At 28.4% G+C, this 19,187-nt stretch overlaps 1 protein-coding gene across 1 annotated transcript in view; it reads left to right on the top strand.

Annotated features, from left to right (window-relative positions):
* LOC113385797 (metabotropic glutamate receptor 2-like) overlaps positions 1–19,187 on the top strand; it is a 170,003-nt gene that overhangs the window by 94,020 nt on the left and 56,796 nt on the right. The gene's annotated exons all lie outside the window — the stretch shown is intronic.

Below are 19,187 nucleotides of genomic sequence, written 5' to 3'. Positions count from 1 at the left end.
CTCTGCAATTCAGTTTATATAATATTTATAAATATTAGACAATGTTACAATATTTATAATAATCTATTTGAAAACATTCAGTAATCCTCGAACATTTCGTTACGGTACGGGAAGTTCCAGCAATTTGCCTTAAGGCACGATGCCACCCACCCCACTAGTTTCTATTGTGTTCAATGTGAAAATTGTTGTATTGTCTAGTGTAGTGTTCATGTATATCTTGATTTATGTCGATTGTTGCGCTTGTTTAAATTCGGTTAAATTTCATTTTGTGTATTAGTTTGCATTTCTCTATTTTAATTATGTTATTTAGTGAATGATTATTTGTTTCTCTCTGTAAGTATTTGGTGGATGTTAGATGTGGAAAATTATATGCTATTTTTGTGGCTTTATTCATTATTCTCTGTATGTCATTTAGGTTAGCTTTAGTTGTTTGGCTTCATGTTGTTATTCCATATAAAATTATAGGTATTATTTGCGTTTTAAGAATTAGTATTTTATTTTTTGTTTGCCGAAAGAGTGGATCCTTTTCAGTGCCCCTGTTAATGTTCCTATCTTTCTTTTTATTTTGTTTATATGTTCTGTGCATGTCAATTTTTCATTTATTATTAGTCCTAAGTATTTTATGCTTTCCACATCTTCTATTTCTCTATTATTTACTTTAATATTTAGTTTAGTGTTCTCGGTATTTTTTCTATGTTTGAAATATATGTATTTTGTTTTATTGATGTTAATTGTTAGTTTATTTTCAGTTAGCCAGTCGGTGTATATTTTCATGTCCGTGTCTATTGTCGTCTTTTTTTATCCTTATCTGCATATACTATGGCAGTATCGTCTGCAAATCTAACTCAAAATAACAACACCTCCTACAAAATAAGTAAGGTGTACTTAAACATTCACAAAGTAAATACAAAATCGCTCAAAACCAAAAAAAACTACCTAATTGATACATGAACTAAACTACTAATTGATACATAACCGTTTATCTGCTGAGGGACTTTTATCTCCTGAATTAAAGTGATGGCTAGTAACGTAACTTTTGCCTTCTACTTCAAAATAGTATCATTATTTTTTTTACTTTGCTTGGTTTTGAGACAATGATGTTGAGTAATTATAATATTAATTAATTATTCGATTACATGGTATTTAACTCAGTTCCAAACGCAATAATTCTCTACAATAGATATGCCAAATTCATGGTATATGATACAATTAATTATTATCAGTGTTTAGTTTTAGAACTTGGAATATTTAGTTATTATTATTCTATTATTATTATTCTATTTCTATTCTATGAATTACTGATCAAAAATATAGACCCAGTGTACTACAAATATTAATTAGAATTAAAAATTATCGGTCTGTGTATAATTTAAATGTTTATAGAGTAATGGTAATAATTCTTAATATTGAAATATTTCAAAAACATGGGTGAAGAAAATCATGGTCAATTCATGTTATTTATGTATTTCTGAAACAGTCTTGCCTAAAAACTTATCAATTTTTCTATTGTGTGAGAATGATTTGGATTATTTTAGTTCATTATCATCGATAAATTGTAAAAATTAGTCGACTATTCTATTCCAAAATACCTTGTGTTTTATTTAGATGAGTACTATAATAATATATTTATTAAGGCAAAATGCAACCATTTACAAAAACTATTTTATTTTTATAGTACGGACAAAATAACATCTAAGCTAATACTGAAATGCTAATTTTTAAGATTTACTATAATAATATATTTATTAAGGCAAAATGCAACCATTTACAAAAACTATTTTATTTTTATAGTACGGACAAAATAACATCTAAGCTAATACTGAAATGCTAATTTTTAAGAACGGTTCACAAATAAATCGTATGGTCTTCTTTGGGACATCAGCACATGACTCCAAAGAGACAATAACACATAGTAAATAGTCTTCGTCGGACTCAAAACGCGAGATTTTTGCAATAAATGCAAGTCTCTTCATTTTATCGATAGATACTTTGGTCTGTCTTTGGTTTTCAAAGATAATGATCGAAGTTTAGTAGTTTCAATATTCTTATTACTTGGTCTGGAGTAAACTACACTGTAGTTCCCGCGGAGCGAAAAAGTACCCTCATTTTGTTCATTGTATAACAATGTCAATTTATCTAAAAGTGAATAAATAATAAAAAAAATATCAAACACCTGATAATTGCAGTGATATTGAACTAAATTACTGGCGCTGGTATAAGTTCATTGATTTTAATAGAAATAATTATGAATAACAATAAATAAGACCCCAAATAAGCATCAGCAAAACCACCTTCAAAACTCTCTTTTGTAGACCCCATATACGTTTTACTGCGTGATTACTGCTACCTGGCTGAGACAATGATGCTCTACATCTGATAGGATTATTATTATAGCATATATTCAGAATTATATTATAGCTTCATATTCACGAAAAGTTATCAAAACTAGTCAAATTTAAATAAGACCGATTTATTATTTTTTCCAAATTTGTCCGTATTTTCTCTTCATATTTTCTTCAGATTTTAATAGAAATAACTTTGAACAACAATAAATAAGACCCCAAATAAACATCAGCAAAACCACCCTCAAAATAAACTTTTGAAGACCCAAATATACGTTTGAACTGATTACCGCGACCTGACTGTGACAATGACGCTCTATATCTGATAGGAGTATTATTATAGCATATATTCAGAATTATATTATAGCATCGTATTCACGAAAAGCTATCAAAACTAGTCAAATTTAAATAAGACCTATTTATTATTTTTTCCACATTTGTCCGTATTTCCTCTTGCAATGGTTAACTATCCTAATTGATAGTTCTGGAAATATAGCTGTATTATTGATATAAAGCAAGGTCTAATTAAATTTGATGCTTAATGCAGCATATGAGGCATAATACAGAAATGATGTTCAATTTTTATGCCTAATACAGCGATTGTGTTCAGGCTAGTCTCGTCTTACTATAAATACAATTTTTTCCTCATTATTTGTATCCTTCAAGTATTTCTACGATTTCATTTATCATGTCTTGTACAAAATCTCTCATAAAAGTTTTTATTCGTGTATCGATGTCTCGTTATCGAGAAAAAAAGCAATTTTTATGTTTTGAGATATAGAAAAAGTGTACTCCTAACGCACGAGCGTTGTTCTCATATATAATGACAGACCGTCGCGACGACGAATAAAACGATGTCATGGGGCTCTCCACGCGTTTTAGAGTTCGCTGTTCGTTTTTCGCCTCAGGTGAACTGAGGCAAATAAGACCCTTCAAAAGTTCCACAAAAGCGTCTGAAAGTTTCGCAAATATTTGGCGAAATGTTCACCGTAACTTTCACGACCTCCTACGCCCTACACCTTTATGTAAGGGTGGCCGAATGCAAGACGCATTCTAAAGTTGAAATTGGCCCCGAAACATTTTCTTGCTGTATTTGAAGGCTGTGGACTAACTTTTTATACGTGATACATAGATTGCCTACGATGAAATTATTATTTACAATATTGGAAAAGATACTTTTATGGAAAAGTTATGTAGCATATATATCAACTATATTTTTTTGATCATGTGAGAACTGGAATTCAAACTTTTTTACATTTGTAGTAATGGATGTTTTTGTGTGAAAATATTTAACGAATTTTATTTTATTCATAACATTTTTCATTTCAATAAAGCTCCAATTTGACTTTGAGCAATTAAATTGTAAAAACCAAATCATTTATACCACAACAAAAAAACATATCAAACAAACAACTATCTAACTATGTTTAGTAAAACTTTCAGGTAATCCATAGAAATGTATTTTTTTTTGCTGTTTTTCAAAAATTTTTACTTAGTTCTTTTTACCCCATAGGGTGTGTAAAACGGGACGGTCAGAAAGCAAATAGGTCCAACGTTTTATTCTTAATTTCAAATTGATTTAATGAAATAATAACCACATTACTCAATAATATTCATCGGCCAAGTTGCAATAACTATTTATTTATCTCTTATAAAATTGTTTTTTTTTCAACTTGATTTACATTTTTTTACATTTTTTTTACGTCTTTTCCAGAGTAAAGGTTCAGTTAGTCCTTTTTACTTCACCCAGATGTAGGATTTTATAGAGGTTGTATAAAAAACTGTAGAATTTACATTAAAATTAATTAAAAAAATATATACTAAGGTCTCGTAAATTAAACCAAAAAATCTACCAACGAAATAAAATACTTTTGTCATGGATTTTTGAACAATACCGTCTTTCTCTCAATAACAACGTCGTGAGAATAAAGGTTAATGGCTGATTATACATCTTTTTATCTCTATTTTCAAAAATTGTTAAACAAAAACTTGTCTATGATATATTGCTGGTAAACCTTTTTATCGCTTTACCCTATTCTTATTTATTATAATAACTAGTGGGGCACATAACATCGTGCCTTACGGCAAATTGCTGGAACTTCCCGTACCAAAAATTATTTTTTTTAAAAGATTAAAATTTTTGAAAAAATTTTAGTTTGACAAAATTAGATTTTTGTCAAACATTTACTTTTTTTTTTGAAAAAATAGACTTATTGAAAATAAAATGTTTTCTTTATTTTGAAATATTTTGGAAATTCTGAACTCTTTTACAAACCCATAACCCATGTGTATCCGCACAGACACACATATACACACACATACATCCATTTTTTCTAAGGTATGCCAAAATGTTCAATAAACTCTGAAACGTAAAGATATAAAAAAAATTTCATTTTTGATTTTTTTGTGATTGCTATAATTTGCCCTACGGAAAGTTAAAAAACATTTTTTATTATTTTCAGTTTTATCTATAAAACTCTTGCTGTTATTTTTTTCTAACTGACATGAGTTACTTTATTGAAAATCTTCGTCAGTAGATTGTCATAGTATTTCATGTGCAGGAAATTCGATAAGGTTGTATAACACTTTTTAAAATAAGTTTCTAATTTTTCATGATCAAATTGCAAAAAACTGTTCGGAGTTAAGATCCAATATCCAAGTTAATTGCCATCTGGAAGCAATCTATAGTGTAGAAATACACTCAAAGTAGCATGTCTTTTTTAGTATCATGTTTATTATGTGATAGATAAATTTACACCTTAAATTTAATCAAGTTTAATTTGTTATGCCTTATTAAGAATAAAGTAACAATCAGACCTTACTAAATACAACAATGTGTGTAATTGATTAATATTTTAGGAAATAAAGTTTAAGTTTATGTAATACACTCAAATAATTTAAAACTTTGTTAAAGTCTGTAACTGTTATATTCTATATTGTAAAATGTAGTTACTACTGAGTAAATATTTATCGCAGTAAATAAATTCTATAAAGATAATAAAAAATAATTATTTTCAAATATTACATTAATTATAAATCATTTCATTTTAATTTTACTTAGACTGCAAATAAAAATGCCAACATATCAAAAACAATCAAAATTCAAAAATATAATCAAATGTAAAAATGCAGTTATATAGTATTTAGTACAAAATTTGTAAAATGCTCAGATTTTATGTGACCAAATAAAATGTAAATTAAAATACTTGGGGTACTTTTCAATATTACTTTTTCCTGAAGTTTTCGCTCAGCCATTAAATGAAGTATTATATTGTATAGCCTAAATTCGCTGAGATTAATTAAATTTATGTTTTTCGTCAGGTGATATCCCCAAACATTTAATTATTTAATTAAACTGTCACTTGTTGTTTATTCTACCTTGCATGCGCCCTTTTCTCTGTAAAGGGTGGCAGTGAATTAACCGATCCGAATCATTCGTAGGTTCTACATATTAAGGTCGAAATTTGTTTATCATGAATAACAGAAATTATTAATATTTTGACATGTAATTAATATTTTAGTTATAAACATAATTGTTATAATTTACAAATGTAGATAAAATAAGAATAGTAATGTTAGTTTTGATATATAAATTCATGTGTACAAATGTCGTCCCTGGAAAACATGTTGTGTTTGCCTTTGCTTCAAGATTAATCACTATGAGTTCAGGTATTGAGAATTATAGTCTTTTATTGTTATTTCTAGTTTATCAGAAGCGCAATTTTTAATTTTTCAACACATTATTATCGATAACCATACTACTTTTATTTTACCTACATTTGTAAATTGTAACAGTTATGTTCATAACTGTAATATATAGAAATATTTTAAAATATATTTTTGTGGCTGGCCGTTCAGTAGTGCAACTGAGTTGCACGCTGTTCCCGTATAGCAGCGACACTTCCGTAGCTAATTTTTGTCATACCTACTCACTGTAGTTTGAATATCAAATCATACCTACCCACTGTAGTTTGAATAACAAATAAATATCACTAATGGGTACTACAGTTATTTATTATATTTCTATATTTATGATAGCAAAAAAAGCACTATTATGGAAATTTTATAGAAAATTTAGCATATATTGAAAGCCATTTCCATCGTATAACAGAATAATTGACTAAATCGCCAATCAAATATCATTCGTGGCACGTGTTCCGGATTCTTCTGTAACAAATGACAGAGCTTTTTCTTTCTTTTTTATCTCTTCCAAAAAAACGGATAAGACTCGGAAATGAGGAGTTGGTATATCGAAATAAAACTATACAAAATAAACAATATCAATAATAATACCAATAAACTCAATAATGATATCAAAAATAATATACAATGTAAAGATAAGAAAATAAGAATGATTTATGGTGATAAGCATGAATTTATTTTTTCAAAATAAATGATAAAAATTATTATTAACTTCCCGTAGGGTAAGTTATAGTAATCGCAGAAAAATCGAAAATGAAATTTTTATATATCTTTACGTTTTTGAGGTAACACTTTGGAATATCTTTGAAAAAATGTATGTATGTGTGTGTGTGAGTGAGTGTGTGCGGATACAAGTTTTCGTCGATGATTTCGCAAACACGGAAGAACCAATTTGAAGAATTCAAAAAACATTCGATTCCTACCGATAAGGAGATGCTGATTAGTTTTTGGCAAAGGCAGGTCTAGCCGTTTCCGAGATACGGGCAAATAGAGCCAAAAATGGTATTTTAGTTTTTGGGACCGGAGTGTCCGATTTAAATAATTCGAAAAACATTTCACTTGTATTGACGAAATGAACAACTGGTATATTTTTTGTAAAAGCAGGTCTAGCGTCTCCGGAGATCCAATAAAAAAAGTAAAAGATAATGCCATTTGGCGGTCAAAAATTAATATTAGACATATGTACATCATATTATTAGATACTTTATAAAGATTTTAATAATAAGTACAAATTTTGTGTATATTTATATGTGTTCCGTACCAATGTTAACACGTTAGACGCCTTCGCGGCGCTTACGCGCTTTGATATTTCGACTCTAAACAGCTATGCAGCGCGATTGCTTTAAAAAAGTCAAATTTTTCAAAAAAAATCAAAATGTAAAAAACGAAATATAAAAATATACTACTTTTCAAAATAGTAATTTTTTTTCTAAAATTTCAAAATTTGTCAAAAATCTAATTTTTTCAAAGTTTTCTTTTATTAAGTTAGTTTTCGGTACGGGAAGTTGCAGCAATTTGCCTTAAGGCACGATGAAATGCACCACTAGTTTAGTTTTTAGTGATTGAGTACATTATTTCCACATTTTGCGAATTTCATGCAATTTGTCTTAAGGTAAAGAGCCACTTGCAACGACTTATTTGATACAATCAGAGCTTCAAAATATTCTTTATTTCAATTGAAATAGCAAATGGTCTATTTTATATCCATGACGAATATGAAAAAAATTTCGTGATGAGTATAGTTGTCAACCTGGTCAAACTGTGTTTTTCTAATTTGGTTCTTATAATTTGCACTTGCCAAAAAGTGAATAAATTTCAAATAAATTTAATTAAGTTCAATTAAAAATGTACATACAAACGCTAGTTAGAAAAAAGAAAAATAAAACATATAACCAGCTCTTTTTCTATGGTGAATTGTTCGAGCTACTAAAAAGTGCCACGAAAGGATTGCGATTGTGGCTTTCACGGAGGCATTTGCCAGAGCGTAAATAACGTGCAATAGCTGTCCTCTTGACAATTCTGCGCAGACGGAAGACATAAAACGTCATTCTAAAGTTTTATACAATAAAAATCACTAATGGTCTTGAACACTTAGTTTTGTTGAGAGGATTTATGACTTTCACTATTGTAGCTGTACGCTACGGTATTTCACGATTCTAGAAATAAAAAGAGTGAAGTTTAAGTCTAAGCTCTCCTCGACATTGTTTCATAACAATTAAATTTTTATTTGTATGTATTTCAGTATTTAGTTATAGTAGGGAAAATTATATATGGTTGTTTTGGGCTACATTCGTCATAACAGCTAAACTAAACTGATTTTAAAATAGAGTTTTAAGGTATAAAGATAAAGTATGTTTGTACGAACAAGTTTTCTTTATTGCGTTGAGTCAGTGCTCTACAATTACATGATCTGTAGACCGCATTGGACAGTATTTTAGTGTTTCTATGTAAAAAATATTCAAATTACTATATAATTTAGTTTTTTCCCAGAACTGGCATATGAGCAAAATTATTGCTCATGAAAAAGTGGCACAACCGTACCCAGACTAGCATTTCGTAGAATATATTAGATCGCAAAAATCGATAATGAAATTTGTGTCTTCACTATTGCTGTGATATTTATCATTTTGCCGTACCTTAATAAAATATTAGTTTGTGTGTTTATATTTAGTACTTCTATGTGTATGTTGAAATACAATTTTTCAACCGCATGTATTTCATAAAACATCTTGTTAACTTTCCAAAAGAGAAGTTCATGTTTTTGCCAGAAAACTCTATTTGATAAATATATGATATCTTAACGTTTCAAGTCATTCTGAATCGTTTGACACCATAACTGATAAAAGTATAAAATAAACCATAACTGATAAAAGATAAAAAATATTTATGAAGATAAGCCAAAATTATGTTTCAAAAATTTAAAAATTGATTTCAAAAATTTAAAAGTCATTTGATGAAATTCGATTAGGCTCAGTCGTTTTTATAAAATTAGAAGATAAATGCAATTGAACTTTTTCGCCAAAAAACTTGAACTAACTTTGAAAATGCATAAATGCATTAATAATACAGTAATTAAGCAAAATGCACTATCCGAAAACATTAATTGAAAAATTATTTTATCTTTTTTAGCTAATAATAAAGGATTATTAGCATATAATAATATACATTATGTGGCCTAAGCCAATATGAGTAGGATCAGTAATTTTTTTTTTTCGATATCTTTTATGGTTACGTCAAAAATTAAGTGTGAAAAAGGGACCACTTTGGCATAATTTCAATGATATCTCGGCCATAAGGTGAGATACAAATTTGAAGTTTGCTATGTCGGATGTTTTCAAAAAGACCTTCAAAATGACGTATAAATAATTCAAATACAAGGGTGTTAGTCGATTATGTATGGCAATGCTCCCACACCCTGGCACGTCATGATTATTATGTACTCGACCCTTGCAATTGTCAGAATGGGCTGGCTTTCTACATATGCTTTCTGAACAGTTAAAAGAATTTGAGCCTTGTGGGAGCAAGTTATGAAAAAATTTTTTTTGACATTTTCACAAATTGAAGGGATGATGACGCAATCGCGGAATGACTGTCAGAATGGTACTTTTTTAATGGGTCGATAATAAAATATTATTAAAAAAATTTCTAGTTCTGAGAAAACAGGTTAGTCAAATAGTTCACTGGCTCTTAGACTATAAAACATTATTCACATATATCTGGAAGATCGTGGACAAACTGCCACTTACACTGAGTTTATATAATTTTTGATTCAAGTACGAAAAGTTTCAATGTCAAAATTGTAAGTAATTTAATCTAAATATTTCATTATACTAATATCTCAAAGGGTTCCCAAATTTACAATTATCGGACGCAAAAATTTGAACTCCTACTGTTATTGTAGTTAGGCTATTTCCGACCCTATTCTGTTTGTGTATTCTAGAACAAAGCAGGCTGTTGTCTGGTTCCTTGTCCGAAGATTCCCTTCTATGCATCCGAAAACTGATTTACCGATTCACGCAAACCAATTAAGCCGATTACACCGTGACCCTGCTGGGGCGAAGGGTCGTTTAGTGAGGTCCGTCTTTGTTCTTGGACGTAGAAGGGCGTGTTCGCGTTTAAACTTCACTTCTAAACCTTCGTTGTATCGTAGATGGAAATATTATGGGTCGGATTCTTTTAGGAAGATATATTAGCATTGCCGAGAGAAACCTAAACCTTTAAAATGAGATTTTTCAAATTAAATAGTGTTCTGAATTCTGGTTTGAAGTGCTACTTAATAATGATGTTCAACATTGACGTGATTTCTATTCAATATCCTTATAAAGGAAGCATTTTATATTGAAACATTAACTGAAGCAAACATTATTGCAAATATTGCCTAGACTCCGTATAATTCAACCATAGGTACCAAAATTAAATTTTGTCAAAAAAATTTTAGTGTTTTTCGCTATACTTCGTGCTCAATATTAGTATCAAAAAATTGAAAAAAGCATTATCTCTAAACATATACTCATACATTTATAATTGAATAAAAAAATAAGCAAATGAAATAACAAAACTAGTTGGTATAGGTATTTTGCCATGAGGCAAATTACATGAACTTCTCGATATGTTAAAATAATCGACTTAATCAATAAAAAATAAATTAATTTATGAGTGATTAAAAGTATTCCAAGTGGATTTATAGCACATAATTAAAAACGAACGAACACTGTGACTCGGAGTATTTTCTAAAAGCAAATTTTTTAAAATCAATAATTTTTATAATTGAACCAGTTTCCAGGACTTTAATGGTTTATTATGTTCAAGACCAAGTAATCTATCTTTATATCAAGTAAATCGTCTAATTTTAAATTGAACAAATGTCAAAAAAACTACTCATTTTCTCAAACTTTGATGAATTTTTAAAATTAAACTACATGTCGTAGGGCCGTAATATTTCAGTAAGTTCTGTGAGACCATGATGTATATCGCCAAAAAAGTTCCATAAAAATCGGCATAAATTTTTTTTCAACAGTTATTTACAAGAAAACGGCTCGGTAGATTTTCACCTAAAACTAATCAGTATCATTCTTAACTAATATATTTCGAACAGTTTTTGATTTTTCAAAATCGATTCGGTAGTATTAGCTAAAATTTAGACGAAACATTTTACACATTTTCCCAACTGATAAAGAAACGGCTTGGCAGATCGTCGCACAAAACTGACAAACAATAGTTTCATCGAGATACATAGAATGGCTTTTAAATTTTTCAAATCGGTCCAGCCGTTTTCGAGAAAACGTCGATTTACGGCAAAAAATCTGTTCACATACACATACACACACACACATACTTTTTCCAAATTTGGTCTCATTCGATTCAGAATGGCTTGAAACGTCGAGAAAACATAAAATTAGCGAATCGGATTTTTTTATGAAAACAAACTTCTCCTACGGGAAGTTAATAAAATAAAGCAACAATCAAATATCGTTCTGGGAAAGATGAATATGATTTTAATATTTCTAAACATATTTTCATTTTAGAAATTATTTTGCTTGCGTAGACCCCTTGCAAGTTGTGATAATTCTTTAGAATTGATATAGATCATTTTAGAAATCACTCAATAAATTTTAAATAATTCATTATAATAATTTTTTATATTGTTTTTTTAATAATTACTTGAACTAAATAGTGTTTTTATTTTCACTTATCCATGAAACTGTATTGCTTCTTGCTTTAATAAAATTATTTTAATTTTAAAAAAAAGTTTCATGTTTGCTTTTGGGCGAGATAATGTATATATCATTAACAATATATATTTATTTTTCTCAATAATAAAAATGCGTTTAAAATATCTTCGAATATGTCATCAAATATAAAATATTGCTTCAAAATCATATAAATACATATAAATATTTTACACTGTAGTCATACTTAGTTCACTAATAATTTGATCATAATTTGTAATGTCCTTAAAATAAGGTAATTAATTATAAATTAATTAATTAAGAAACTACAAAAAATCCATAACAATAATTCTTATATCTCAAAATCTTTTGGCTTACTTCAGACAAAATTGCTCTTCTTCTGTTTGTACATAAACTTTATACATTGTATAAACTTTTAGGACCACGATTTCGAGAGAATGCTTTAACCGATTTAAATGATTCAGAAACACTCAATTTTTAATCACACACAATTTATTTTACATACGTAGATTCAGTTTTTCTATTTTTTTTAATTGTCAAGTTTATCAAAAGCTTGAAGTTTAAAGTTGAAAAGTTCGTTCTTTGAACTTCTAATCGTTCGTATCGTTCTTTCATAATCACAATTAATTAAAAGAAAAAAGTTTTGTAAATGTTTCCGCAAAAACTCTGAACTAAAAGACATTTGACAAAAATCGCGCTGAGCACTTCTTGGTTAAGAGGAAACGTTTCTTTATAGTCATTGAAGCGATAATAATCGACTTACACTATGATAATAAATTACCAACTTTATTAGTTCCATTAATAATTCGTCTTCAGCCGAAACAACTTCATCAAATATCTACAAAGCAAAATGAAAGTTTATAGCTTTTAGTTGAACTCAATAATGATAATGTGTATAATATGTATGTCGACGTCGTTAGCATTATCCTGGCAGGTGTTAGCATGCATAAACCTTCATAAATATTATTTGCGACCATGTAATACATAGGTTGTCAACATGTTTTATCTACTATATTATTTTGAAGACAAACGTGTTTAGCAAGGAAAACAATATTAAATAATTGTCATTAATCAATAGCAATTGGAGTAGGTAGAGCGGGGCTTAAGGCGCACACCTAGTGTGACAACCTAAAAAAAGCCATTTTTGGGAATTAAATTTAAAAGAAACTAGTGAATCCATCTATTTCAGATTTTGAGGGTATATAAAATTTATTTATACATGTTTTGAGAATACACAGTAAAGTTTTTGAAATAAAATATTAAATATTTTTGAAATAACACGCGATCTCCGCAAAAAACGCCGCTGATAAAACATTAAAAAGAATGTTCTTATTAAACTATTTTTGATCAGATCAAAAAATTGGAGGGTCATCGTATGAAAAACTATATAGAGGAGATGCAAAAACAATTGATAGCGATCGGATCATCTGTATCCGAATTTTAAAAATGCTGTTTGGAGAAAAACGAGTTTTAAGATAAAATGATCGTTATACTATATACTCTTATAAATGGCTGTAACTCAAAAACTATTAAAGATAACGATTTAAAAATTTTGTATGTATTTTCAAAAGTATAACATATCGAAATATAGAAAAATTTGAAATTCTATTTTTTGAAAATTTCACACTAGGTGTGCCCCTTAAAGGTTTGCGGGTGAAACAAGTCAAATATATCTCAAGGGCTAGAGATGTATAATCAGCGACCACTTTGATTCTTTTGATAAACAGCAATGCTTGAAATCCAAAAGAAAATTATTTTCTTTCTTTGTTAGATTTTTTTGGTTGTGAGCACTGTTAACTTACTAAACTTTAATAAAGAATTTAAGTCTGCGTTATTTAAATATTAAATTATCATAAGATATATTGTTACTTTTCAGTTATAATCAACAATATTTTTTTTAAAAAAAAAAAACTCCATAAAAGCTTATATGTGGGCGGAGTAAACCATCTGAGTTTTTTTTCCTAGTAATTGTGTAGCAATTCTATAAGAAAATGTATAAACGTTGAATAAAAGTTATTTCCAAGTCTACTGATGATTATTTCTGACAAAATTGCAGAACAAGGTTATATACAGTGTTATCTCTGTTAAAAATGTAGCCATTAAATTTATATTTTGCATTGATTGAATAATGTAGCTATTATATCTTAAATCTCTTTAAAACCAAAAATAAGGCATTGAACTCGTGTGCCCACTGGCCGTCCCATTTTACCCCGCCTATGGGGTAAATAAGACCAGGTAACAATTTTTTGAAAACCAGCAAAATAAACCACTTTTCTACAACGAGAAAATAGCTGAAAGTTATACTGAACATAGTCAGATAGTTGTCTGTTTGATATATGATATTTTATGTGATATAATTGGTTTGGATTTTACGATATAACTGCTCAGAGTCAAATTGGACCTTTGAGCTCTGCACTACCATATATTCTAGAACAACTTTTGTAATAAAAACATACATTTTTCACGAAAATATTCAAATAAGTTCTAATGTCTCGTATTGGTTTTAAATATGTATATAAATTTTTACTATTCTTTTAAAGTTATAAACTTTTATTTTATATGTGTTTACATAAGTTTTGGAAGGAAATTTTCAATAATTTTTTTAAAGTTAAGAGGGATTACTTATATATTCTGAAAAACTGTTGTTTCATACCACAAAACTAGCTATTCGTAAAAAAATAAAAATGAATATATCTGAATAAAATTATACCACACGTATAATTGCAAATGCAAATATTGCCTTTATCCATAAAACTATGGGCAAATTTTGAACAACTTCAGCTTCTATCGTCACAAAGTTTTTGCACCTTGCCATTTCAAGCAATTGATGTTAGTTTACCTCGTGTTTACCTGTTATGTAAATATTACATCATGAAATTTAATCTAGTCAAGTGTAAAATATATCATCCGCGAAACGTTTGACTATCACTTACGTTTAAACTGGTGACATTATGAAGCGAAGTTCCGTTCGGCGTTAATGCACCGTAACCACTCGACGACGTAATCGCTACTTGACGAAAATCAAGTGAGAGCATGTCACCGCCAATGGCGGTTTAATTTCGACCAGAACTATATACAGGCAACATGCCAGATCGAACGTCATTGCACTAAATCCATTTAATTAACAACAACATTGCACACGATCAAGTAATTTGGAGCTGATGTAAAAATTAATTGAATTTTGATTTAAAAAAAAAATTTCGAGTTTCTAAATTATAAACATTTTGCTTCTAAATTATATACATTCGTATATATATATATTCGCATTATATACAATACTTGTCTATAGGGTCCATTGGTGGCAAAATCGAATCGAAGGTGGGCTAGCCCAAACTAGTCCCTGGTTCGCCGGTTTGATCCCAATCACTACCAACTCCGACTTTAGGCAGCTTTGATGTCAAATTTCCACTTGAGCTTATAGATCTCAAATATAATCTCAAGTGAAAATTGCCTCTCGTGGATATAGCTGCATATAAATATAATAAGTCAACAAATACTTCGAGAATAGTTAATTAGTCACAATTGGATTGGACAACTACTGTGTTGCCTTTATTGTTATAGTCATATAATAAAGTCAAAAAAACTCCTAATGTCCCAGTATGACATATTGTAATTAATAATATAAAAAATAGTTATGTATACATTTTAACTACTTGATAAGATATTATTAAAGTTTCAAGTTTGCACATATAATGTATCATACATAAGTGCATTTTGAACTATGTTTTATAGTTTTACACCTTGACATTTTCTTCGGTCGAAGCATATCGTTCTGGTGCTTTCCGTTCGTTTTAGTAAGTTTATAGTTTATAGTTTTATAGTAAGAGCTTATTACAACAGTTTTATTTAAATTAATATATCGTAAAATCCACGACGATTAGATGATGTAACTACTATCCAAAAGAAAGACAATTGAATGATGGAACTTTTTTTCTAAGATTGTTTGTTATTTCACAATTAGTAATTTCGTGTTACTATTAGTTACTAGAAAAGTGTGGTGTTACAAGCTTACCCCGTGTTTGAGGTTAGTAGTAACACTTACTTATGACAAAAAACACCTCTGATCATTAAATTTTTACTTATTCTTACAGTTTATGAATCACGAAAATTGTTACACATTATCAAAGATTGATAAATTTAAAACTAAATAAAAGATATAAAATTTTAAATTAGTAGATTATAATAAGACAAACCGATATTTCTTGTTAGTTTCATTTTATAACAACTGCAAAAATGACACACCTGCACAATTCTGTTTACTGCCTTGGCCTGCGGGACAGTAGATATGTTAATACTATTCAGCACAGTTTACATGTCCAATGGAAACAAAAAATTATCATAAAATTGTCTAAGATTCTATTAAAACGCGACTGTTACTAATTACTTACCCCTGTTACAATAAGCTTCTAGCTCCCCTACTTCAATGTAGATTCAACCTTTTTAATAAATTCTGCTTCGGGAAAGTTGATGTTTTCGTCAGAAAATCCGATTTGCTCACTTTATGTATTCTCAACCTTCGAAATTATTATGAATCATTTGAGACCAAAGTTGGAAAAAGTATTTGTATGTGTATGTAGACCAAAATTTGATTTGTTAACGTTTTCTTAAAAATGGCTGCGACGATTTCACGAATTTAAGAGCCATTTGTTGTAACTTGATAACAATTCGTTTTGATTAGTTTTGCGAAATGATCTGTTGAGTCGTTTTTTTTTAATTTGCAAAATCGATTTTAAAAATTCGAAAACTATTCAAAATATAAAATATAGATCAGTTGGAAAATGTTCTGATTGTTGTTGGTCAAGATGTTTCTTTGTAATTATTCATTTAGAAAGATTTTTTGACTGTTTTAACACAATTTTAGGTTTAATTGGACTAAATAACTTTTTAACTGAATAATTTAAATTTACTTAAAAAAATAGATTATTTTACATATTTAAATATGTTCGTATTGTTAATTATTTCATAAGTCTCATAATATTTGATGAGATTCCAAATAACATCGAATTTAGCCTAAACGAATTCAAATATCTCTCATGGAATTATAAATTTTAAACCATTATCATTTTTTGTACACTTTTAGTATTAAGTAATGTGTTATTAAAATTGAGTAATATAACTTTATGTAGGTACTTCATGTCGAGTCATAATATTGGTATAGGAGTACTAAAAATAAGAGGTCAATAAATATTTACCATAAAAATGAATTATCTTCACTTCTTTACTTAGGAAGTGTATTTATATTTTACGTTACATTAAAAACAAACTTATAATTTTGTGAAACTTTAATAAATATATTAATATATTAATATTATATGTAACTTTTGAAATTTATTTTAATAATGACTGAAGATGATAACAAAATCAAATATAGAAAATAATTTGATTTTTATAACAATAGTAATATTTTTATTAGGCCGATTTCAATAAAAGTGCGCAAAATTCAAATGATTTAAAAATAATGTGCTTATAAAACTTTATAAGATATATGATTAAAATTTTGTATTTAAATAGGACGTGTGAATATTTTTACGAAATATTTTATTTGAAAAATATCTATTTGATTTTTTGTTGAATTTATGAGTGTTTGGGTGTTTAAAAAACAGGTCTATGTCGAATTATGCTTCAAGTTTTAATACGCTTATTAGTACTCTGAAAAATTTATGTTCTTGCTATGACTGATGAACAAAGTCATACAAATTCATTATAATTAAATTACCCGACTCCTTTCGTTTGCAAAATAAAATCAAAAAAATTAGGCATTGCAAAATGATGTGCTCAAAACAAGAAATAGACATGTGTAATCCTAATAATATTTTATTTCTTATTTATTGGCCCTAAAACAATCCCAAGAACAGATCTAAGGAGATGTATGTTTGAAACTCCCACGCAGGTTCCCACATAATAACTTTGAGGGTTTAATAGGTCTGGAGTCTAGACTGTCAAAGCGAAATTCATTTTAAATCGCTTCCAATCCGATATTTATTAAACCTAAATACCACTAATTTAAAATACATTCTTTGTACGTGAGATTATTTCTGTTTTTTTTTTGTTGAAATCATGTTTAATTAATAAATGGAATAAATATGTAGATTTATTTTTAAATTCGTTCAATAAAAAATAAGATGGATCATAAACCTAAATACACAGTATTTTTGTATTCATCGTATGTAAAAGATTGTATCGTATCGTATCGTATGTATGTAAAAGATATAATTAATCGTAGATTTAGTTAGTTTTGAGAACTAATTAAAATATCAAAATAATGGTCCAATTTGACTTTAAGCAATTATATTGTGGAAACCAAAACAATTATATTTACAATAAAAACAGTTATCAAATAAACCACTATCTGACTATGTTCAGTAAAACTTCCAACTAATTCATTATTTTCGTAATATTGTTTCATTGCTGTTGTTTTAAAAAAATCAATGTGGTCCTTTTTACCCCATGGACCCCATAGGAATTAAGACAGAATAATAGCTGCATTATTCAACCAATGCCAATATAAATTTCATGGATACATTTTTACAGAGATTATACCTGTATATAACCTTGATCTGGTATTTTCTCAAAAATACTCATTATCATAATCAGAATAACTATATATTTAATTTGTCTCTTGTAAAATTGCTAGTTATAACTTAATATACTTTTTTATTTATTATTGGTTACACCTTTGCCTGGGTAAAGGTTTAGTTGATCCTTTTACCTCAACCACGTGTTACCTTTTATAGAGGTTAAATAAGAAAACTGTTGAATCTAACTTGAAATTAAAAATACATCTTGCTTAAACGTATACTTTTAACTTAATTAATTCAAAGTCTCATAAACTAAACGACAGTGTTCACAACTAAAAAAATCAAAAACGAATGAAAATATTTTTCTCATGGACTTTCAAACATTGGCGTTTCTCTTCAACGCAAACAACGTCAAAAGAGTCAATTAAATGGCTTGTTATACATCTTTTTCCCTTTACTTTCAAATATTGTTATTAAAAAATCAGTTGTAATATATGCTTATATTAGCTAAAAAATAAAAGGTAGTAATAACATTTTTTAATGTTATGAAATATACGAATGTTTTTTATCTGTTATCTTACTAGCGCAATTTACTCTGTATTTGACGAATATACTCGTCATGAGCTCGATTCGGTCGACACAAAACTGTGCGCACTGTTCGATTAGAGCGCCACAGTTACCTGATTAAATATAAAATACTATTGAAAAATATAAAAGTAATTTTACCATATGTTGCAGAGTTTAAGCGGATGTGTTTTCTTCAGCCATAGAATATAATGCATAGCATAAGTAAATGCTTAAAGTTACCGGCTATATTAACTTTGTATTATGTTCCATTTGCTATGTAGATGTACAATTTATAAACATATCTTCATTCCGCATAAGAATACTCTATAATTGAAAGTTTCACCTTGAATATAAATATAAGCATGTTT

The sequence above is a fragment of the Ctenocephalides felis genome, unplaced genomic scaffold, assembly GCF_003426905.1.
Source record: "Ctenocephalides felis isolate EL2017-DRISC unplaced genomic scaffold, ASM342690v1 CF-g0.4_SCAFFOLD_03571, whole genome shotgun sequence".
Classification (NCBI taxonomy): Eukaryota; Metazoa; Arthropoda; class Insecta; order Siphonaptera; family Pulicidae; genus Ctenocephalides; species Ctenocephalides felis.
This window is presented reverse-complemented; position numbering and strand designations above follow the sequence as displayed.